The sequence below is a fragment of the Chrysochloris asiatica genome, unplaced genomic scaffold (assembly GCF_000296735.1).
Source record: "Chrysochloris asiatica unplaced genomic scaffold, ChrAsi1.0 scaffold00011, whole genome shotgun sequence".
In the NCBI taxonomy this organism is placed as follows: Eukaryota; Metazoa; Chordata; class Mammalia; order Afrosoricida; family Chrysochloridae; genus Chrysochloris; species Chrysochloris asiatica.
This window is the reverse complement of record NW_006408529.1, coordinates 21582082-21608560: the sequence shown is the minus strand read 5'-3', so window position 1 is coordinate 21608560 and position 26479 is coordinate 21582082. Positions and strand designations below refer to the sequence as shown.

General features: G+C 36.6%; 1 pseudogene; it reads left to right on the top strand.

Moving 5' to 3' along the window:
* The first annotated feature begins 515 nt into the window (after window positions 1–515).
* The window catches only part of LOC102815501, a 61956-nt pseudogene continuing 35992 nt past the window's right edge, over window positions 516–26479 (top strand).

Sequence of the window (26479 nt, the reverse complement as noted above, 5' to 3'; positions counted from 1 at the left end):
GGGTAGAAAACAAAACCAAAAGCAAAATCAAAAACAAAAGTGATGAGATAAAAACAAAGCAAGACAACAACAACAAAAGAAGAATTCAGCATCAGAAAAAAACAACAAGATTAATTAAGGCAATCTCTAGGCACACACCCACACACAAAAAGAAAAAAAATATTTAAAAAGGACCCTGTATAGGGTTTCTAAGGAGCAGCTGGTGGGCTCAAACCACTGACCTTGCAGTTCAAAAGGCTCTGCAGTCTGGTCCCTTAACCTGCAGAGCCACAGCAGGACTGCCTTATTGCTGGTGGTAAAAAACCACCTCAAAGCATCTCCGCTTGTGCTGGCTTGTGCCTTGATGGGCGGGCCTGAACCTTGGAGATTGGGCAGAGGGCTAGCCTAGGCAGAGGGGGTGGAGGGCAGGATTACTGGCTGCAGGCAGATGGCGTCCCTGTCTAACGACATCAAAAAATGCCTCCCTCTGTCTCCCTGTGCCATGGTCACCTGGCCCAACAATACCTCCCGTGGCAATGAGGCCCCCCGCCCCTCATGAAGGACCGTGCCAGTTCCTGTGGCCCCGCTGGCTCTCTGGGCGTGCCTGCCCTCCGAACGGGTCCGCTCAAGCCCCACACGCAGTCCTGGAGTGGCATCCGAGCACAGGCGAGTGCAAACAGGCGGAGGCCCAAAATGCCCACAACTCCCCAGCAGCTCAACCCTTCAAAAAAGCAAGTCCACAATATTGGAGGCTAAAGTCTTACATTTGCCCAAAGGCTGTCTGTCTACCCAGTGGGGGCCTCCTCTGTGCGATACCACCCACCCTTCCCCGGAGCCCACGCACCTGTGCTGCCTGGTCAGGGAAGCGCCAGAAGTCCCTCTACTACCATGCCAGTGTTTTAAAACGATATGTTTCTTATTAATACATGCTGAAATGATAATAATCAGAATAAACTGATATTTTTCTACTTCTGTGTAAATTGGAAGGCAGTCACCTGGCTGTCAAGTGGAAAAGATCCATATTTATACCCATTCCAAAGAAAGGTGACCCAACAAAATGCGAAAATCATTGAACAACAGCATTAATATCAGACTTACAAGAACATTTTTGCTGAAAATAATTTTTAAATGGATGCAAGAGTACATTGACAGAGAAGCTCCAGAAATTCAAGCCAGATTCAGAAGAGGACATGGACTGAGGGGTAATAATGTTAACATCAGATGGATCTTGGCTGAAATCAGAGACTACCCAAAAGATGTTTACTTCTGCTTTTTTGACTATGCAAAGGCTTTTGACTGTGTGGATCATGACAAGCTATGGAAAAAGTTGGGAAGCAAAAAATTGTGCTCATGAGGAACCTGGACATAGACCAAGAGTTAGTTATTCAAACAGAACAAGGGAATACTGAATGGTTTAATATCAGGAAAGGTGTATATCAGGGTTATATTATTTTATCATATTTATTCAATGTATATTCTGATCAAGTAATCCAAGAAGTTGCATTATATGAAGAAGAACGTGGAATCAAGATTAGAGGAAGACTCAGATAATAATACAACATTGCTTGCTGGCTGTGAAGAGGACTTAAAATACTTACTGATGAAGATCAAAAACCACTGCCTTGAGTATTGATTTCACCTTAATATAAAGAAAACATATCCTCACAACTGGACCAATTAAAACTATCATGATAAATGAAGAAAAGGTGATGATGTCAAAGACTTCTTTGCTTCGATCCACAATCAACACTCATTGAAGCATCTGTCAGGAAATCAAACAATATATTGTATTAGGCAAATCTGCTGCACAAGACCTCTTTAAAGTGCTCAAGCATAAAGATATCAGCTTGATGACTAAAATGCCAAACCATGGCATTTTCAATAACCTCATGTACATATGAAAGTTGGACAACTTACTTATTCAAAAAAAAAAAAAAGTAAGACTGTAGATTTGATGTGTTTGAATTATGGTATTAGAGAAGAATATTGAAGTACCATGAAATGCCAGAAGAACAAACAAAACTGTCTCAAAAGAAGTACAGCCAGAATGTTCCTTAGAAGTCAGAATGTTGAGATTTTGTCTCTCATACTTTGGGCATATTATTGGGAGGGGTCAGTCCTTGGAGAAGGGCATAATGCTTGATAAAGTAGAGGGTCTGCAAAAAAGAGAATGACCCCAGTGAAATGGATTGACACAGTGGCAGCAGGAATGGGCTCAAATGTAACAATTGTGAAGATGGTGCAGAACCATGGCAGTGTTTCATCTGGCATTTACAGGGTCACTATGAATCAGAACTGACAGGATGGCAGCCAACATATAAAAACAGCATGTAGATTTGTACCAATTGAATTTATATAAATACATATTAATACAAATTTATATGTCTTTATTTGCTTATAATAAGTGGCATGCACTGGAGGTATTATAGAGGAAGGTAAGTAAAAAAATATTGCTACAGTATCATTAAAAACCTACATTATCATAAATCAAAAAAATCAAAATGTGACTCAATTGATTTCCAACTTATATTTGATCTAGGCCCATAAACTTATTAAGGCAATGTTTCCATTAGTGTTTTTAACAAGTGTTTCATTCTCTTGTGCATAGGATCATTATGAAGTAAAACCAATTAAGAGTACCTAACAACAACAACATACATGAACCTCATCAGATGGAATACACAGGAAATAAACTGACTACATATGTACAAGAGGTGACAGAGAAGCTCAATATTATTAGCTAAAAAGAAAAGTCCAAGTTCTAAAGGTGAAATAGGCCATCAATTCTTCATATGCTAGTTCAGGCTGAAATGAAAGAAAGTTAATACAAGTTCATGAGAACAAAAATATGACTGTGAGTATATCCCACCTGAATTTAGAGACTGTCTCAAGAACTGATGCTGCCCACTAGACATTAAGACTGAAGATCACATGAGTTGTGGGATGACATCAAGAACATAATACATGAAGAAAGCAAAACATCATTAAAATGGCAAGAAAGAAAGAAAAGATCAAAGTGATTGTCAGAAGAGACAGATCCCTTGTTCTTGAAAATTATCACAAATGAAATTAAATACATAAAGGTATGTTGTTATTTTTGTATATGTTGTTATTGTTGTTAAGTGTCATTGAGTAAGTTGTTGTTGTTGTTGTCAGGTGCCTTCGAGTCGGAACTGACTCATAGCGACTCCATGCACAGCAGAACGAAACAATGTTCGATCCTGGGCCAACCTCACCACCGCTGCCACCCCCGAGTCCATCAATGATGCCACCTGGCCGATCCATCTCGTTGGAGGTCTTCCTCTTTTTCTCTGACCCTCCACCCTACCCAGCATGACATCCTTCTCCAACGATTGTTTCCTCCGGACTACATGTCCAAAGTAGGAGAGACGAAGCTTAGCCATCCTGGCCTCCAAGGAGCACTCTGGCTGCACTTCTTCCAAAACAGATCTATTGGTTCTTTTGGCAGTCCATGGCACCCTCAGTATTCTCCTCCAACACCACAACTCAAAGGCATCAATTCTTCTACGATCCTCTTTATTCACTGTCCAGCTTTCGCATCCATATGAGGCTATTGAAAACACAATGGCCTGGGTCAGGCGCACTCTAGTCCTCAAGCTGACATCTCTGCTCTTCAATACTTTAAAAAGTTCCTGTGCAGCAGATTTGCCCAGTGCAATACGTCGTCTGATCTCTTGACTGCTACTTCCGCGAGTGTTGATAGTTGATCCAAGAAGAATTAAGTCCTTGACAACTTCAATCCTTTCTCCATTGATAAGAATGTTGTTTATTGGTCCAGTGGTGAGGATTTTTGTTTTCTTGACATTGAGATGCAATCCATATCGAAGGCTGTGCTCTTTAATCTTCATAAGTAAATATTTCAAGTCCTCTTCACTTTCAGCGATCAAGGTTGTATCATCTGCATATGGCAGGTTGTTAATGAGTCTTCCTCCAATCCTGATGCCACGTTTTTCTTCATAGAACCCAGCTTCTCGTATTATTTGCTCAGCATACAGGTTGAACAAGTATGGTGAAAGAATACAACCCTGTCTCACACCTTTCCCAATTCCAAAACATTCAGTGTTCCCATGTTCTGTTCGAACAACTGCTTCTTGGTCTAGGTACAGATTTCTTAGAAGTACAATTAAGTGTTCTGGAATACTCATACTTCTCAATGTTGTCCATAGCTTGTCATGATCCACACAATCGAAAGCCTTTGCGTAGTCAATAAAGCACAGGTAAACATCCTTCTGATATTCTCTGCTTTCAGCCAAGATCCATCGGACATCAGCAATGATATCTCTTGTTCCACGGCCTCTTCTGAATCCAGCTTGAAGTTACAACTCATAAAAACCCTGTATAGCGTTTCTGAGGAGTGGCTGGTGAGTTTGAACTGCTGACCTTTGTGATTCAAACCGACTTTGCAGTCCAGTCCGTTATCCTGTGGTGCCACACCAGGACTCATACATTGATAAGATGAAAGAGACTTGTTGTTAAGTGCTGGCCAGTTGGTCCTGACCAATAGCGACCCTGTATAGAATTTCCAAGGAATGGATGGTGAGCTGCATGGCCAACCATGCAGCTCAAGCCGACTTTGCACTCCAGCATCACACCAGAACCCCTGAAACAGACTAGTATTTGCAATTCTGAATTGGAAAAGCATATATAATCTATGCCAGTAATGACAAATTGAAGAGGAATAACATATTTATTTTCAAAAGAATATTTTAAAATCTATCTTATTGTGTTATTGTTATTAAGTGCCATTGAGTTGATTACGACCCATAGCGACCCTGTATAGGGTTTCCAAGGAGCTGATGATGAGCTTAAAACGCCAACCTTGTGGTTCAAACCAGCTTTACAGTCCAGTGCATTAACCCACAGAGCTACACCAGAACTCCTACAATTCTGTTAGTGATAGAATAATATTCATAAGTATACAAGGAAGCCCAATTACCACAGCCATTTTTTAAGATACACACCAACCAGTAATGCCAAATATGAAGAAATTGAAAAATTCTGCAAACTTCTGCAGTCTGAAATTGATCAAATATGCAATCAAGATGCTCTGATAATTATTGGTGATTGGAAAGCAAAAATGTAAACAAAGGATGAAGGATAGGTAGTTGAAAGATACAGCATTGGTATTAGAAACGACGCCAGCGATCTCATGATATACGGTACGACTGTTAGTCTCTACTAGTTCTACAAAAAAACAATTATAATTGAATATGCTTGGGAAGAATTAATCCAATGGGCTAATGGACTACTTGAACATCAGTATCTACAACCCTGAAACCAAAAGACCTAAATGTTTTTTCTTGGTTACCACTAACAACTAACTGCTCAGAAAAGGGTCACATTTGAAGATCCTGGATAGAGTTAATGGGAAAAAAATGTGGAACAAAACTCAAAATAATAAGAAAGACCAGCTGGAGACTGGAAGAGGCCCAAGACATGGCCCTTGGTCACTCTTCAGGTCTAGAACTGAACTTACCCTTGTGGCTTAAATTTCAGCCAAGCAATAGATAGGTGCATAGCAGGGACAAAAGCACTCATGAGGTACACACACCATAAAATAGTAAACCGATTGAGATCAAAACGGCAGCATTTACCTAAGGACCAAATTCAAAAGGGGTCAGAAAAAAGGAATAATTGAAACAAGAAACATAGGGAGGAAGTGGGATGAGTGATATTACGTTGAGAAAATTGCAATCTTTGAACTGAAGTGAAGCATATGATTTGTTGAATGTAAAACTAATGATCTGTTCTGTAAACCTGCACACAATGCACAATAAAAAGTAAAATAAATAAAAAATTTTAATCATGAAAATCTCATGGAGCAGTTCTACACTATTACACATAGGTTCATCATGAATCAGAATCTATGGCAACAAGGTAGTTTGGGTTTTATTTGCTACATATCATACTTGTGTTGAGAGTGAAACACATGGTCTTGGCACTCCAGAAAATAACAAAGAAAAAGGACATAATCAGAATATTAAAACAAAAATATAAGAGCTGTAGTAGAAGTGTCATTGAACAAAATAAGAACATTAGTTTACTTGGAAATGCAAAACCATTTTACAGAGAAAATGACACGTAAGCTATATGATCACTCTTTTTTTCATTCATTGCCAGACACTGAACTTGGAAGACCAAAGAATAAATCATCAAATGTTCATTTCAGTTGTTTATAGACACAGCTTGCATTAATTTCATTATTGATAATACCATTCTGGTTTTCATACTAGTAGTCTTTGGGTGACAAAAAGAGTTAAGCACTCTATTACCAAACAAAAGATTTACAGTTGGAACCCGCCAGCTGTAGCTCAGAAGACAGGTCTGGCAAACTGCTGCTGAAAGGTCATAGCCTTACAACCCCTATAAAGCAGTTCTACTCATAGAGTGCCATGAATCGCTATTGATTGGATGGTAACTAGTGTGGTTTGGAGTTTGAGTTATCATGCTAAATAATTAGAGTCAAGATGAGTCAATGGCATTCCATAGAACTCAGAGTCATTTTAAATTTTATTAATGTACTTTAATCTTGAGTGTTCCAGATTTAGAATCCAATTTAAAATTTTCTCTCTGTGATTCTGAAACTGGGATAAATCCAGAATTCATTTTGATCCCCCTCACCTGATATGAATAGCTTACCTATTTTGCTTGTCAGAGAATGTTGCTATAATGAAGCTCTACAAAAGATGGCTTGGCAAGCTGGAATAAAATAAAAATATTCTTAAGCTCTTATAATATGGTTATATTCTACTTCACAGTTTAACAAAAGCTGACAATCTTTTATTTCATTTTTTTTTTTTTTTTCATCTTTGTTTGCATGGTCTGTGTGAAAAGGTAAATATGGACATCAGCAAAGCCGCTCTTACTGGATATGTTAGTCATCCAAACCCACAGACTTCTGGAAATCTACAAAAGAAATATTTATTGGAATTCACCAGCTGGGTTCCCAAATTAAGAGTGTATAGTGTTTTATATCAACATTCCAAAACTTTAGTCATATATTTTATCTTTTTGCTGTGAAATCCTTCCCTAGCTTTCCAATATTTTTCAAGTCATTTTCAAATATAGAATCAAAATCTCTCAGTTGCTCTTCTTGATTGAATAAGATGTTTGGGTGTTTTCCTTCCTTTGATTTGAGGACTGTTTCTTGAAATTATAAATGATCAACTCTAAGAATTTAAATTTTCACAAAAAGCATTTACATATAATTTGTAATATGGAGATTTGAAATTACAAATAGCACTAATACTACAAATAGCTCATTTAAACACACATACATGATATACATGTGTGCAAGACAACAGCTTGAGAATGAGGTTAGGCTGATCCAAGTCATAGTGTTTTCATATGCACGTGAAAGTTGGACAATGAATACAGAAAATTATAAAAGAATCGATGCATTTGAATGATGATGTTGTTGAAGAATATTGAAAGTACTTTAGAATGCAAAAGGAACAAGTAAAACAGTACAGACAGTATGATCCTGACATGCTAGAAGGGAAAGACTTCCCTCATAATTTGGACATGCTGTTAGGAGGGACCAGTCCTTGATGAAAGATACCATGCTTGGGTAGACAAAAGAGTTAGTAAAAAAACAGAAAGACTCTCAATGGAATGGACTGACACAGTGCCAGCAATAACGGGCTCAAGCACAGTAATAGTTGTGAGGATGGCACAGGACCAGGAAATGTTCCCTTCTGTTGTACATAGGCTTGCTATGAGTCAGAACCAACTCAACAGCATCTAACAACAATGATGTAAGCATTTCTAAAATCGTTATATCATATATTATGAGCTTCCCTCCTTAGTTTCAAAGTACTTGGAATGTAAACTTCACAATGTCATCTCAAGTCAGCAGTTTCTTCAGGACACTGAAACTAAATGATTTACCCAAGGTGACACAACTAAGTTATTTGCTAAGCCATGTTGTATTAAAATAGCATTTAGGCCATGTGATAGATTGTTTTTATGTATGCAAATTTACTCCTTTAGCATGATCTTTTATTTTGTGATTAAATTTCCAAAGGGCATTTTTGACATTCGCATTAGCTTGATTCAAGTGGAAATTAATTTTCTCTTGACAAGTGTTATGAGTTTCAAAATATCCCCTGTGCACCCGTTTGCTGAAAAGGTTATTTGTATTACAAACGTTTGTGGCAGAGATATCTAAATTTATATTGTGTACATATCTTTTTATGCATAACATCATAAATTAATGAAATCACTCTTCTATAGCAACTTTTGAAAATTGATCTGCCACTTTATGATTATGTTATATGTTTCACCTTATTTGATTATCTTGCCCTTTAATTTTAATCCTCTAATTTCCTATAATTTCAATGACTATGTTATACACTCATGTGCATAAGATAAACAGGCATACCTCATAGATATTGTGAGTTCTGTTTCAGACCACAGCAATAAAGCAAATATAGCAAGAAAGCGAGTTATACAAATCTTCTGGTTTCCCAGTGCATGTATGTTATGTTTATACTATACTGTATAAAATGTGTGATATGTAAGCATTTGAAATATTGCTAGTTTGAGAATTACCAACATGTAGCACAAAGACATGAAATGAGCACATGATTTTTGAAAAAATGTTGCTGAAACACTTGCTCTCTGCAGGGTTGCCACAAACCTTCAATTTTTAAAAGCACAATAAATAAAGTGAAGTACAATAAAATGAGTACGTCTGTTTCAAAAATAGAATTAATCAGTTCTCAATTCATATAACTTAAAATACCTATTCTGGTCCTTATTAGGAGATCAGTATTTTAAGGTCAAGTCAGGGCTTTTGACCAACAGAGGTCCTGGTGTTATGAGCTGCAGCTAGAGAAAACTATCAAAATGCTGATGACAGCACTTATTTGGAATAAATTGTCTCTATCCCTAAACTTTGGAATAACCAAAAAGGGAAAGTATCTGGAAGAATATGTAGTAGGTGGCAAAGCCCAGACCATACATTTTTAAACCTTTAAAACACTTGTGGTTTAACACGATATATCTTTATTCTAACATTTACTAAAATAAAGTGAAATTACACATTACTGAAAATTATTAGTTTTATTTTATATAAATGTAATATTGGTTTAAATGCATCAAATTACATCTTTGAACTTACATGTGGCAAGTAGAAACCTATAGAATAATTTACTTTTTCTCTAGTCTGATATAGTTTTAAAATTAGCTAAAAATTAAGTAACCAAAAGATCTAAAGCCAATCATATTCCTTATTATAACTTACTTCTTTTTTCAACATAAAATAATACTTTAAAATATTTTATCTTCATTCACAAAATGAAATCTTCAGCTGTGAGCATGTTTGAATTATGACTGCTAACCTCAAGATCGTGGTGTGGGGCTGTGGGTTAATGCACCAGACTGCAAAGCATTTCAACTGCGAGGTTGGCAGTTCAAGCTCACCAGTCGCTCATCGTAAACCCTATGGGCCGGAATTGACTTGACAGTACTTAACAACAACAACAGCCTCAAGGTCAGCAGTTCAAAACTATCAAACATTCCATAGGAGAAAGATGAGACTTTCTGCTCCCATAAAGATTTATAGCCTTGGAAATCCTATGTAGGATCACTGTGAGTTGGAACCGACTCCAAGACACACCACTGCCACCACCACCAAGTAAATTAAATATGCAAATATATGTATGAGAACATGTACACATGCACTCACTTTTCAATTTCTTTTCAGTAAATTAATTAATACTAAAATTGTATATTCTGCATTTTTACTAGATAGAAGAAATGTATGTGTTTATCATTATGTTGTAATATTTTCAGTGGTTCCAAAGAAGAAAGACCCCAAAAAACACGTGTTTTTCACTTAAAAAATTTTTATCTTCTTGCTACCACTCAGATGAAGATATTCTCACTAAACTGTTGTTAAGTGCCGTCAAGTCTGCCCCAACCCTGCATAAGGTTTCCAAGGAGCAGATGGTGAGCTTGAACTGCTGACCTTGTGGTTCAAACTGTCTTTGCAGTCCAGTGCATTTACCCACAGTGCCACACCAGAACTTAAAAATTAAAAAGACAGAATCTTAGTATTTCAGGATAATGCCCTATTTTGCATTAGTTGTTATACAAAAGAATATGTGCAGCTGTTTTCCTTCAGTAAATGGTACTTGTTAGGAGACCTCCTGCGATTTCATGACTGCTGACTCTTGTTGTCATAAACCATCAGAGAGAAGATGAAGACACAATAAGTGAGCAGTACACACTGAAAATGCCATTGTAAAACCAAGATGGCATAGACAATGGCTCTGAGCTTAACTCTAAAAGGCCCAAACTAGCTTTAACGAATCTGGCTTTTGCATTTTGTTATTTAACTTTGGTGGGATTTTGATGGTAGTTAAGCCATTTAATTTTATTTTAAACTAAGTGTCTGCATTATAACATGAAACACTAGTTAAACATGGTTAATTCTAAAAAGCATTTTTTTTTTTTTTTTTTTTGGTCAAATTCCATTTCACTTCTAGTGGCTACATAATGCACAATGGTATTGTAGTCCATTCTCTAAGGCTTCTGGTTTTATTCTTATTTTTATCAGTATAACTAGGGTGATGAATCTGAGTGTTTTCACTGAAAGGAATTCTTAAATCTTTAGGTAGTATTTCAAACTTTGAAATAAGTAAGTAAATAAATGGTAGTATATGATAAGAAAAAAAAACAAAAATAATGATTGATAGATATTTATAATTATATTAATCACCTTTTTTTGTTTGTTTGTTCTTGATAATCTCTTCAAAAGAAATGGGAACATATGTACCTAATTTTATTTAGTTCTTAGTAGGTATAATAACATTTCACATTTCTTATACAGGGAAAAAAGATAGCATGGTTGTTGTGTACTCAAGTTATTGTTGTTAAGTGCCATCAAGTTGGTACCAATTCATAGTGACATTATGTACAACAGAAAGAAACTCTGCCAGGTCCTTTGTCAGTCTTACAATCCTTCCTACATTGTTGTTGTTAAGTGCCATCGAGTCGATCCCCACCCATAGCAATCCTGTGTAGGGTTTCCAAGGAGCATCTGGTGAGCTTGAACCACCAATCTTGCAGTTCAAATGGCTTTGCAGTCTGGCGCATTAACCCACAGTGCCACACCAGGACTCTATTTAGAGACCATTATTTCTGCAACTGTGCCAATCCATCTCATTAGGGATCTTTATTTTTCACTGTCCCTCCACTTTACAAAGCATGATGTTCTTCTTCAGGGACTAGTCCCTTATGACAATATGTCCCAAGTATGAGAGATGAAGTCTGGCCATCCTGGCTTCTAAGGAACATTCTGGTTATAAGTCTTCCAACACAGATTTATTTGTTCTATTATTAGGCAATTGAGGGAATCACTCACTTCTTTGTATCTTAGTCATAGAACAGTGATGTATGTTATGAAGTTATTCAAAAGTGCATAAACAATATATACTTTTTTAAAACTCAGTACAGTTTAGATTTATTGCTTAAATAGACAACTCAAAGCATTTCAATAATATTTGAGTAACTGAATTTTTTGTGATATTTAAACAATAAGGCTGTTCTTAAGTCCTCAGGAAACTTTATCAAGAAGTCTATTTCTGTTTCACTATGAGCTTCCTAAGGTGAAGTTCCTTTTTCCCATTGGATCGAATCAAGACTAATTCTCTATTATCGTTCTTGACAATCACTTTTTGTTCTCTCCTTCTCTGCAGCATCATTACATTCATTTTATTTATTGATCATCTATCCTTTCAAGCCTAAGTCTCAGCTCTGAAAATATGAAGATAAATGGAGCACATTTCCCAGAGATTAAGGTAGTCAAAGGCTAATGGGATAGTCAGCCAAAACAACTGACCAAAATTCAACATTACAAGTCTGATTAGAAGCATAGTCTAAGGATATGATGTTAATAAGCCTGAAAAACATAAACTAAAACTTGAAAAATCAGGAATTCCTAACTGATGTTACCAATTCTATAAGAAAGGGTATGAGTAATTATCCACGTGAGATTGAATGGAGTAGAGAAAACATTGCAAATTAAGAAGAAAATAAAACAAAAATATAAATATAAAGTATTAGAAATACTTGTTTTTTGTTACCATTAAGTATATTCTCATTAAAAGAGGTCGCAAGTGTGCAAAGTAAAACTCTTCCATAGACTTTCAAGGCTGTGACCTTTTATAAGCAGATTGCCAGACCAGTCTGTCTAGAAGCCAATTGATGGGTATAAAATGTCAATTTTTAGTTAGTAGTTCAGCATTTGACCTTTTCTATGACTTCGTTGCTGTTGTTATTGTTTTGTGCCATACAGCTGGTTGTGACTCACAGCAACTCTCAAAAACAGACAAAACACTGCCCTGTCCAGAGCCGTTCTCACAATTGTTCTGTCTAAGTGTAATGTTATTGCCACTGTAAAAATCCATCTCTAGGGGATCTTCTTTTTCATTGACCCTGGTTTTTTTTACCTATGAGTCCTGGTGTGGTGCTATGGGTTAATGCCTTGGACTGCAAGGTTGGTTTGAACTGCAAGGTCGGTGGGTCAAGCTCACCAACTGCTCCTCGGAAAACCTATACAGGATTGGTATGGGTCAGAATAAAGACGAAGGCCCTTGACTTAATAACAACATACTTTACCTAAGGACTTCTGATGTGGCACTGTAGGATCAGCTCTGGATTTTGATCTGCAAGGTCGACAGTTCAAACCCACCAGCTGTTCCTTGGAAGCCCTTTACAGGGTCACTATGAGTCGGAACCAACTTGAGGGCATATAACAACAACAACATATTTTACCTGGGCTCTGCTGTGGCACTGTAGGATCATCACTGAACTGCAGACCTCAACATTGGCATTTCAAACCCACAAACAGCTTCTCGGAAACCTTATACATGATTTCTATGAGTTAGAATCTACTCAACTGCACTTAACAACAATACACTTTTCCAGCATGATGTCTTCTCCATAGACTGGTCCTACCTGATAACATAGTCAAACCACCAGAGGCAAAAATCTCACCATTCTCACTTCTACGGTGCATTCTGGCTGTACTTTTTCCAAGGCAGATTTGTTTGTTCTTCTGAAAATGCATGGTACTTTCAGTATTCTTTACTAACACCATAATTCAAATACATTGATTCTCTTAGTCTTACTTATTTGTTGTCCAACTTTCACATGCATATGAGGCAACTGAAAATAACCATAGTTTGGTTCAGGTGCAACTTAGTTCTCAAACTGACATTTTTGCTCTTTAACACTTTAAAGAGGGCTCTTATTTTAGCAAATGTGCCTAATGCAATACATTGTTTGATTTCATGGTTTCTGTTTACATGAGTTGATTGTGGATCTAAACAAAAGGAAGTCTTTGACAGCTTCAAACAATCTTTTATCTATTTATTATAATAATTGAGTTGGGAAGATTTTTGTTTTCTTTATATTGAGGTGCAATTCATACTGAAGGCTGTAATATTTGATGTCATCTGTATTTCAAATCTTCTTCACTTCTAAGAAGCAAGGGTATGTCATCTACATAACACAGATTGTTCAAGACTTTTCCTCCAATGCTGTTACCACGTTCTTCTTCATATAATACAGTGTCTCAGATTATTTGTTCAGCATACAGATTGAATAAGTATGGTGAAAAGACACAACCCTGTTGCACAACTTTACTGATTTTAAAACATTCGGTATCTTCTTGTTCTGTTCAAACAACTGCCTATTGGTCTAGTTACAGGAGCCTCATGAACAAAATTAAGTGTTCTGGATTATCCATCTTTCACAATGTTATCCAAAGTTTGCTATGGATAATCCAAACATTTCAATGTCTTTATTAAAAAAAAAAAAAAGCACAAGTAAATTTGTTCTGGTATTCTCTGCTTCTAAATCTCGCTTGAATTTCTGGAAGATCTCTTTTGATGTACTGCTACAACCATTTTTTAATTATCGTCAGCAATTTTTACTTGCATGAGTTCCTGTTTGGCATTGTAGGATAAATACTGGAACAAAAGATCAGTTTGAATGGCAATGTCAGTGGTTCAAATTCATCAGATGCTCCTTGGAAATCCTGTACAGGGTCGCTATGAGTCTGAATTGACTTCACAGCACATAGCAACAAACATTAATAATACTGTTCAGTGATTTACATTCATTTGTGTCACCTTTCTTTGGAATGGGCACAAATATGGTTCTCTTTCAATAAGTTGGCAAGGTAGCTGTCTTCCAAAAGTATTGGCATAGAGAAGTGAGTGCCACCAGTGCTATACCAGTTTTTTTGTAACATTTCAATTTGTATTCCATTAGTTCCTGGAGCCTTGTTTTTTGCCTAAGCCTTCAGTGAAGCTTGGACTTCTTCCTTTAATATCATCAGTTCTTGATCATATGCTACCTTTTGAAATGGTTTGAACAACAACCAATTATTTTTTATTCTGTATTCATGGAATGAATACAGTGACTCTGTGTATTCATTCCATCTTCTTGTGATGCTTAAAGCATCATACAACATTTTGTCCATGAAATGCTTCAATATTGCAACTCAAGTCTTCATTTTTAACTTTTGCTCTTTTAACTTGTACAATGCTGATTGTGTTCTTTCATTTTGGGTTTCAAACTCCAGGTCTTTGCCCATTTCATTATCTTAATAATATTTTGTCTTCTCAAGGTGTTCTTTGAAATTTTTTGTTCAACTCTTTTATTTCTCATTTCTTCCCATTGATTTTGCTTCAGTACATTCAAGAGCAAGTTTAAGAATCTTTTCTGACATCTATTTTGTTATTTTCTTTCTTTTTAATGACCTTTTGCTTTCTTAATGTATGATGTTACTGATGTCAACCCACAGCTCTTTTGATTTTTGGTCATAAGTTGTTATTGAATCAAACAAGTTCTTGAGATGGTCGCTAAATTCAGGTGGGATATATTCAATGTCATACTTTGACTCACATGGACTTGATTTTAATTTTTTCATCTTCACCCTGAAATTGCATATGAGCAACTGATGGTCTGTTCCACAGTTGGCCCCTGGTCTTGTTTTGGCTGATACGGAACTTCTCCAATATCTCTTCTCTAAAGTATAGTCAATTTGATTCCTATACAATCCACCCGGTAAGGTCCACATACATAGTCTCCTTTTACATCATTGAAAACAGTTATTTACAATGAATAAAATATGCTGTTTTTTGTTGCTGTTATGTGCAATAAAGTCGGTTCCAACCCATAGTAACCCTGTATAAGGTTTCTGAGGGGTAGCTGGTAAGCTTGAACCTCTGATCTTGTGGTTCAAACTGACTTTGCAGTCTAGTGCACTTAATCCATAGCACCACACTTGCAAAATTCTGCCATGTAGTCTTCAACATCCATTGTATCACCAAGTCTATATTTTCCAACTACAATTGCTTCCTCTTTGTTTCCAATTTTCACATTTCTTTCAACCAGTAATAAATCAATGTGTCTTGATTGCATATTTGATCAACTCCATACTGAAGATGTTGGTTGAATTCTTCAGTTTCATCATCTCTGGCTTTAGTGGTTGATGTAGAAATTTGAATGATAATGGTATAAACTGATTCTCCTTTTTATTGTTGTTAAGTACCATCAAGTCAGTTCTGACTCATAGAAACCCTGCATAGGATTTCCAAGAAGTGGCTGCTGGATTTAAACTGCCAACCTTATGGTTAACAGTTCAGTGCTTATTCCCCAGCACCTCAACAAGACTCAGTCTTCCTTGTAGGTAAACAGATATTATTCTATCACAGACAGCATCGTGCTTCAAAGTAGATCTTGAAATGTTCTTTTTGATGATGAATGACGTGTTATGTCTCTTCAATTTTCCATTCTTATAAACCATATGATTGTCTGACAGTTCAAATTGGTCCATTTCAGCTCACCTATGACTAGGAGTCCTGGTGTGGTGCTGTGGGTTAATGCGCCAGACTGCAAAACCGTTTGAACTGCAAGGTTGGTGGTTCAAGCTCACCAGTTGCTCCTTGGAAACCCTATGCAGGGTCGCAATGGGTCGGAACTGCCTCGACGGCATTTCACAACACAACAACAACTTGAATAGGATATTGATTTTTATGAATTCTGTTTCATTTTTGACAACTTTTGATTTTACTAGATTCATATGCCAGCGATTTCTTCCCATTTTGAGTTGTGCCACATCAGCAAATGAATGTACAGAAAGCTTTGCTCCATCCATATCATTAAGGTCAAGTATACTTTAAGAAGGTAGCTTTTTCCTAGTCATAGTTTGACTGTTTACCAATCTGAGGGCTCATCTTTTGGCTCTATGTCTGACAATGTTCCACTGGTATACAGTGGCTAATCATTCAGAGGTCGTTCACCTTTCCTTCTACCTATTCTACCACCTTAGAATATGTTGTTGTTGTTATGTGCCGTGGAGTTGGTTCCGACTCTTAGTGACCCTGCACAAGGTTTCCGAGGCTGTAAATCTTTACGGGAGCAGAAAGCCTCTCTTTCTTCCACGGAACAGCTGGTAGTTTCTGATTTCCCGCCTTGAGATTAGCAGTCCAATTCATAACCATTATGTAACCACAGATCAGAGAATTGACAAATGGATTTGTACTTTGAAGTAATCATACTTGACATGAAAGTATAACACAACCCTCCTTACTTCTTACTATTCTTCAGATTTATTTATTCTTCTTGTTGTTCAGTACAATTGAGTCAGTTCTGACTCATAGCACAACTTTTTGCAAACAGAATAAAAAATTCCCTGGTCTTGCACGAATCTCACAAATGTCATTATGCTTGAGATTTATTTGGTGGGGCTTTTCCCATTCCTCTAGCTTAAACTCAGATGTTTAGTCAGCTTCTTCAATCAGTTGCTAAAATGTTGAGTCCCATAAAATTGTAAAAACTCCCAATTTGATTTAAAGTTAGAACCAATCCCTTCACCCAGCTTATACTTTTGGTTGAGAAATGGAATGTGGAAGTTTCTTGTGTCTTGCATATAATGTAAAGAAGATTGGAATTTTAAAGAAAATAAGAAACCACTAAAATGATTTAATCAGAGGAATATAAGATAAACTTGAATGCATAAATAAGGTTTTTTTTTAGGATGATGCTATGGGTTGGAACCTGTCCCACAAAAATGTCCTGAATCCTAACCCTGATACATGTGGATCTTATCCTATCAGGAAATATGGATTCTCTGTTATATTAATGAGACCCTATCAGTCTAGCTTGTTGTTAAGTACTGTGCAGTTGGTTCCAACTCATTGCAACACTGCATAGGATTTCCAAGAATTAGCTGGTAGGTTTGAACTGCCAACCTTGTGGTTCACAGACCAAAGCTGATTCTACAGCATCACAGCAGGAGTCTAGGGTAGAGCAGCATAAACATAGTGATAATCAAGAACATATGGGGATGTAGAGACAAAGTTATCTGAAGACAATGAAGGCAGATGAATCTACAAGTAAAGGAAACCCAAGGTTTTTCAACTAGTAAAAGCTAAAGTAGACAAGAAAGTTCCTCCCTCTAGAACCATGCTAAATTTGAACTTCTACTCCCCTGAATTGTGAAAAAATAAATTTCTGGTCTTTGAAGAAATCCACTTTAGGTATTTTTGTTATAGCAGTACTATGAAACTAAGACAAGTAGATTCTAAGGAAAGATCATAGGTGTGGCACTATAGGACAAGCATTTGAAACCTAACCACAAGGTTGGCTGTTCAAACCCATCAGCTGCTCCTTGAAAACCCTATACACTGTCAGTATGTATCACAAGTGACTCAATGGCACTTAACAACAACAGCAACATAGAAAACAGAGGACTTTTATTTTTTTTAAATTCTCCAAGCTAGATATATTGAGGGTCTAAATTAAAACTGTAATTGTGACATAGAAGAAAAGAAGTGTTTAAAGAAGCTAAGAAAGTAAAATAGATGTGCACTAGATAAATGTCTAGATGTGAATGGAGAAGGAAAATGCTAAAATAAAGGTAAGTCTCAGGTTTCCAATTTGAATGGATGAACAAAATTTGATGTCATTGAATTTTGTGAAGCCACAGGAGGAGGTGGAATTTAAGAGTAGATGCTGAATTAGATGTTAAATATGTTTGACATCTTTATGGGACAAGAATGCAGATGGATACTGGATGCTGGTATCTAATAGAATGAATCCGAGGTGGAAAATTTGAGCTGAAATTATAATATTATTTAGGTACCATTGATTGAAATCCACAGAATGGAAAGAATAAGTATTTTTAACTGTTTTGGGGACATGACTTTTCATGTATCCTTTCATGCCCTTCCCTTCCCATGTGAATATAGTCACTTAGGATGCTGTATTTCTTTCATTGTTAGAGCTCAGGTTTTCTTTAGCTCATTATTATTCCATTCCTGAAGATAAATTTCTGGTGTTTTATCTCTTTCTTTGAAACTCTTTATCATTAGGAAAATAAACTTACCTATTTGATCTTTATTTTTATCTGTAATGGCACTTTGTTAAACTGTTCCGAAATTCTCACAGTAAAATGACATACTGATGTTGCTTGTTTGTTTTAAATAGTCTTTAGCGCTATCTTTTATACATGGAAATTGAATGCCTCTTTATCTGAGTAATTAAATGAGGTACAAGTGGCTGGTTATGAGAAAAGACAGTTAAATTCTACAAATAAAAGTCTTTCTGGGATGAGTCAATTATCTTTTGGACTGAATTACTGCTGTAGGCTTTATTGCTATTAATGAAAATCTTATCAGTTTAGTACTGGAATTTTGAATGTAATTGTGTTTTCAGAAGGAATTTATATATGTTTCTTTTATAATTTATTTGAATGAACTAATCACAGTGGATAAAAACTAAAGTGTTTATTTATCCAATTAGCTATCATAATGACCCTTTATTATTTATATGGAGACTGGTGTGATGCTGTGGGTTAATGCAGCAGGCTCCAAACTCATTTGAACTGCAAGGTCAGTGGTTCAAGCTCACCAGCTGCTCCTGGAAAACCCTATACAGGATTGCTCTGGGTCTGAACCTACTTGACAGCATTTAACAACAACAACATTATTTATATGGAGTCCTGGTTTGGGGCTGTAGACTAATGGACTGGCCTGCAAAGTCAATTTGAACCACTAGGTCCGCAGTTCAAGCTCACCAGCTCCTCCTTGGAAACCCTATACAGGGTTGCTATGGTAGGCACTGACTCATTGTCACTTAACAACAACAACAACAACACATTATGTATATGGAGTCCTGATGAGGCACTGTCGGATAAACTGGTGTGGCTCAATAGGATAAGCACTGGACTCTGAACCACAAGGTCAGCAGTTCAAACCAACCAGCAGCTCTGTGGAAATTCTATACAGGTTGGAATCTACTAGATAGCACTTAGTAACAATAATTACTTATATGCAGGAGAAAGACAAGACTTTCTGCTCCCTCAAAGATTTAAAGCCTCAGAAACACTATACAGGGTTGACTCGACAGCACTTAACACCAACAACAACAACAATTATTTATATAGGTCTTATTACGGCTTTCTTTACAAATATTTCAGGGTAAAATGTCTATTTTAATAATAATTACAAAAATGTCAAAGTATACTTGTTATATATAAATTATATAGAGAATCTGGGTCAATTAAAATGAGACAGAGATTAGATAGATAGATAGATAGATACATAGATACATACATACATACATACATGCATACATACATACATACACATGAAGATACATAGTTAGAAGATAGAAACAGATGATAGGTGATTTAATCTATCAGCAGATTACAATACTAGTTAATAGATCTGTTTAGATCCTTACACTACCATAATTGTGATTACTGGTACGAGTGGACTTCAAATGTTAGTGGGAAAGAGGAATTAAAAGATAATAGATTTTTGCCATAAACCTCTAAACATCACAGTTTTACCATGGTACTCAAGGTATTTTAAACCAATTATCGAAAGTAAGCAAACACACATGAAAAGTACAGCAATTTATGTAAAACTTTGTATAAAAACGTAAATCATATATGTCTTAACATATACATTATTTTATTTAATTCTCACCACAATGCTCATAGTAAGGTTTTAGATGCCATAATTTATTAAGAAATAGAAGCTTAGTGTTACCGAGTTCCAGCATGGTGCTGTAAAATAAGCACTGGCATGCTAACTGCAAGATTGGCAATTCAAACCCACCAGTCACTCCTCAGAAACCACAAACAGTGTTTCTATGAGTTGGAAACTAACTCACAGCACTTAGCAACAACAACAAAATGTGTTTTTTCAATTCTAACTCCACCACTCCTCTGTTAATTTGTTGTAATATGTTAACTTGTGTGTTGCTGTGATGCTGGAAACTATGCTACTGGTATTTTAAATACTAGCAGGGTCACCAAGAGTGGACATTTTTCAGCGGGACTTTCAGACTAAGACGAGAAAGAGAGGTAGGCCACTTCTGAAATGCCAGCCACAGAAAGAAAGCTTATGAATAGCAGCAGAACATTGTCTGATGATATAGCCCTAGAAAATGAGCCTGTCAGGTTAAAAGACATTCAGAATACAACTGGGAACAGCTGATGCGGAACATTTCAAAATGAGAACAAATAACAGTGAACATCTATTGATAATCAGAACCTGGACAGCATAAAGTATGAAGCTAGAAAAATTGGAAGTTCTCAAAGCTGAAATGGCATTAATAAAGATTGATACTTTAGGCATTAGTGAGTTGAACTGGACTAGTACTGAATGTTTTGAATCAGATAAACATATAGTGCAGTATACTGAGAAAGACAAATTCAAGAGGAATAGCATCGTATTTGTTATCATAAGACAATATCCATACACCATAAGACAATATCCATACACTATAAGGAAGACCAGTTAATATCGTTGTTATTCAAATTTGTACATCAATCAGATAATACCATTATTATTCAACCAAAAGGGAAGAACACATTCAACATTTCTCAAGCTGAAAGAAATGAAAAACAAATCCAAGCCTGTAGTTACAATATTGAAGGGATTTCTAGACAAAATGGGAGCATGGTGACTCCATACGGACTGGTCCACAGGATCCAAGGTTTGCACCTTCCAGGCACGCTGTGGGAGAGAAATGAGATTTTCTGCTCCCAAAAAGATTTAAAGCCTAGGAAACCCTATACAGGATTGCTATGTGTCTGGACTGACTTGACGGTACTTAACAACAACAGCAAATTGTCAAAATATTGAGTGAGACAAGAAGCATCAAAAAATGCTTATATGCATATGAAAAGTGTATATTGACTATGGACACTGTAGAAGAATCAATGCATTTGAATTATGGTGGTGGAGAAGAATATTGGAAGTACTATGGACTGCCAGAAGAACAAAAATATCTGTGTTGGAAGAAATAGAACAAGAATACTCCTTAGAAGCAAGGATGAGGAGACTTCATCACTTGTACTTTGGACATATGAGGAAGGAACAGTCTCTCAGAAGGACATTATGCTTGGTAAAGTGGAAGTTAAGCAAAAAAAGAGAGAAAGATCCTCATAAATGGATTGACACAATGACTGCAGCAATGTTTTGCACGGGGTTGGTAGGAGTTGGAACTAACTCAAAGACACCTAACAGCAACAGCAAAGTTCTAGTCTTTTTGTTTGTTTGTTTGTTTTTATTGTTAATTGAGTGATAGTTTACATGGGAGAACATCAGCTTTACACTCATCATACCATATTTCGTTTCATTTCAACGATTACAACCCCCTTTGTGCATTATCATTCAACAGTATTTCCTTCTAGTCCCTCTGTTTTGTTTTGTTTTTTTAAATGTACACAGAAGCACTCAGGAATATACAATCATTCAAACAACCAAAGGGTTGTCTGAACCCTGCAAGCCTGACCCCCCCAGGCCAAAACACAGCCCCTCTCCCACCATGAGTCTAGAGTCCCCAGCCACTCCAACTAGCCACATCAGAGTCTCTGCCTGCATCTCTGTCATCACAGGTTATCTGGATAGGGTTCCACACTCTTCCTGGGCTCCTGGAACACAAGATCAACCACTCCCCTCTTTTCTTTACAAAACATCTACCTTTACATTTGCAACAATCACAATCAGTCCTGATAACAATTATTCACTATTGAATTCTAGTCTTTTTGCCTGTGGTTATAATTCCATTTGTAAATGGGTTGTCTCTGTAATGTCAATGAAAAAGGGTTAGTGTGGGATGTATTTCAAATCAGTCTCTTTTGAGATATGTAGTTGTTTTTAGATACCATGGCAACAGCTCTGACTCATAGCAATCCCATGCACAACTGAAGGAAACACTGCCCAGTCCTGTGCCAACTTTATGTTGAATCAGAATCTTTATGTTTGAGTCCTTTGTTTCAGGCAAGGTTTTAAATCACTTAATTAAGAGTCTTCCTCTTTTTATCTAATCCTCTACTTTACTTCTACCTAAGAAGATAAACATAATAACTTTATGTGCAAGTATGATATGCATATTATCATATATGGAATTATAATGTACTAAAGAAGACCTGCACCACAACTCTGTGAAAAAATAAGCAACTTAAGTAGCTAAATATGCCTTCTTCTAGGGCCTGAACTTTCCTAATGCTCTGGTAGCGTAGTTGTTACAAATCGGGCTGCGAAACTTAAGGTCAGCGGTTCAAAACTACCAGCCGCTCCGTGGGAGAAAGATGAGGTTTCTACTCCTGTAAAGATTTACACCCTTGGAAACCCTATACAGGGTCACTATGGGTCGGAACCAACTCGACGGCACATAACAACAACAAGAAGATAAACATAATCACTTTATGTGCAAGTATGATATGTATATTATCATATATGGAATTATAATGTACTAAAGAAGACCTGCACCACAACTCGATGAAAAAATAAGCAACTTAAGTAGCTAAATTATGCCTTCTTCTAGGGCCTGAACTCTCCTAATAAAATGTCCAAAGTACATGAAATGAATTCTAACCATCCTTATTTCCAATGAGCATTCTGGCTTTATTTGTTCCAAGGCAGATTCTCTTGTCATTTTGACAGTTCAAGGTACTTTCAATATTCATCATCAAAGCTCTAATTCAAATGCATCAATTCTACTCCAGTCTTGCTTATCCATTGTCCAGCTATCAGATGCATATGTTGTGAAGTGCCATCGAGTCAGTTCCAACCCATAACGACCCTGTATAGGGCTTCCAAGGAGCAGCTGGTGAGCTTGAACCACCAACCTTGCAGTTTAAATGGCTTTGCAGTCTGGCACATTAACCCACAGCGCCACACCAGGACTCTAGAAGCATATGAGGTGATTGGAAATACTATCATTTGGATCAGGTGCACCTTTGCCCTCAGAGTGCCATCTTTGTTCTTTAACACTTTCCAGTCTTTTGTAGGAGATTTACCCAGTACAATGCACTGTTTGATTTATTGACTGCTGCTACCATAAGCAAGGAATTCTGGTGTAGTGCTGTGGGATAAAGCACTGGACCAAAAGGTCTGTTTCAACCACAAGAGTGGTGGTTCAAAATCACCAGCAGCTCCTTGGAAACTCTATACAGCATTGCTATGAGTCAGAACTGATTTGATGGCACATAACAGCAGCAGCTGCAAACATACGCATTGATCCTGGACCCAAGCAAAATAAAATCCTTGACAAATCAAGTTTTCTATGTTTATTATAATTTTGGTTACTGGCCATATTGTGAACATTTTTTTCTTTACACTTAGTTGTAATACATACTAAATGATATAGTTTTAATCTTCATCAATAAATACTTTTAAGTTCTCTTCACTTCCAGCAAGCAAGATTGTGTCATCTGTATACTTTAGGTTGTTGAAAAGTCTTCTTCTAAGCTTTTGGAGCTCTTTTAATTCATCATCTCTTCCATTCACTTTAGTTACTCTATGTTCAAGAGCAAATTTCAGACTCTCTTTTGACATCCACTTTTGTTTTTCTTTCTTTCCTGACATTTTAATGACCTTTTGCTTTCTTTTTGTGTGATTTTCTTGAAGTCCTCTCACATTTATGATCTTTGATCATTAGTGTCCAATGATTCCTCTTTGAAATGTTCTTAACACCTGTCCAGTTCAGCTCACTAACGCCTAAAATGCATTCCATCTCATTTATAATGACTTCCAATTTTCTTAGATTCGTATTTCATCCACTCCACATCTAATTATTAATGGATATTTGTAGCTGTTTCTTCTTATTTATAGCCACGTCTCATTATTTACTTCATCAATATCATTGACATGGTGCTATAGGATTAGCACTGGACTGCAAATTACAAGGTCAGCAGTTCAAATCCACCAGCTGCTCCTTGGAAACCCTATACAGGGTCACTATGAGTCAGACTCAACAGGACAGCACTTAACAAAACAATAACTACTACTTAGAATTGCAGGACTTCCCAAGTAGTGTTTTGAGTGCCTTCTAGCTTGTGGGGATTCATCTCCCAGCACTATATCAGACAAAATTCCACTTCTATTTGTGATATTTTTAGTGACTCTGGTAGCATAGTTGTTACGAATCAGGCTGCGAACCGCAAGGTCAGCAGTTTGAGACTACCAGCCGGTCCGCAGGAGAAAGATGAGGCTTTCTGCTCCCGTAAAGATTTACAGCCTTGGAAACCCTGAACAGGGTCGCTGTGGGTCAGAACTGACTTGACGGCACTTAACAACAAAAACAACAATCTCTTAGAAGTGGACCACATCTTCTTTCTTCTTGGTTTGTCTTAGTCTGGAAGTTTTGCTGAAAGCTGTCTATCATGGATGACTCTCTTGGTATTTGTAACACTGGTTGCAAAGCTTCCAGCATCATAACACAGTAGTAATTTTGAGATATATATGAGATTAAACAAGCAAGAGAGAAGAGATTGGGAAGAGTGTTGCCAAACCACATGAAGATTGCCCATGAGCAGAAACTCAAGAGACAAGGACTTTCTTCCAGAGAGAGCAGAGAGAGAAAGCCTTCTGTTTAGTACAAGTGGCCAAAATTCAGGCTTCTAGCCTCTTAAACTTTGTTTATTTTTATTTTATTTTATTGTTAAAGCAATAACTTGTGGTATTTCTTTTATAGCAGCACTAGATAACTAAGACATGTAGCATGTTTAAGAAACCTACCACTTCACACGTCTCAAATCCAGACCAATATGAATCAAAGCCTCCAGTATTGCATTTACCACACTGGACTGTTGGTGATAAAACCATGTTGGTGTGTATTTGCCCTATTTTTAGTATAAAAGTGAATTGTTTTACATGCTAAACTGTTTTGTGTGATTTAAGTTCCTTTTTATGACATTCATTTACATTTATTTAAGTAAAAGTTATTTGTATATGAATTTTTATAAAAATGCATCTCTTTTCCAATTGTAATATCACTTTCAATTTAACACAAGAGTAGTAGGCCAGGAAGGTCTCACGTGATAAATACTAATTTTGCACATTTTAGGAAAATTGGTCAAACTTTAGATGGTAAGTACATAAGCCTACTAGTAACTTTCAGATTTAGATTTTGAATAAATTTTAATCAAGTACAGATGTTTCTAATGATAATTTCTTGTAAATAAAGCAAAGACTGTATCGTAGTTTTTTACATCTCTTATAGAATCTAGTATTATGCTAAGAGAATATATTTTATGGTACTTAGCTTGGGGCAAGTCTCAATACTGTCTAAATAGTATTCTACATTAGAGGACTATGCTAGCAAGGAATGAGGGCAATCATAAAATCCTATTACTGTGGAATATGCTGTCATCAAGTCAAATCTGATTCATATCAACACTATACACAACAGAATGAAACACTGGCCAGTTCTGCACCATCCATACAATTGCTATTACTCTAGACCCCATTGCTGCTGCCACTATGCCAATCCATCTTGTTGAGAGTCTTGTTTTTTTCACTGACTCTCTACTTTCCCAAACATGATGTCCTTCTCCAGGCACTGGTCCCTCCTGATAACATCTCTAAAGTGTGAGCAACAAACTTCTGCCATCCTGGCTTCTTAGGAGCCTTCTGACTGTACTTCTTCCAACACAGATTTGTTTGTTCTTCTGGCAGTCCATGACACTTTGAATATTCTTCTCCAGCACTGTAACTCAAATGCATCAATTCTTCTACATATGTCTTTCTATTCAAGCAACTATTTACAGCCTTGGAAACCCAATTCAAGGTCACTATGAGTCATAACAGACTCAGTGGCACTTAATAACAATAACAACAACAATATGTTTTAACTGTGGTCAATTTTTTTTCACTAAATACATGTATTTATATTCCTCTTACTCCTTTTCCATATGTTTTTATCTTTACAAAATTTCTAGAAACATACAGATCTCGGTTGTTTGACCAAATGTGCTGAAAAAATTAAAAGATAAAAAATATTGAGAGGTGAACTGGAAAACGATATGCAAAAGATTGAAACAAGACCTTCACCTCACACCTTATACAAAAACCAACTCAGCATGGATTAAGGACCTAAATGTGAATCCCAGAATTATGAAGGCCATCAATGAAAAAATAGGGACAAATGTGAGGAC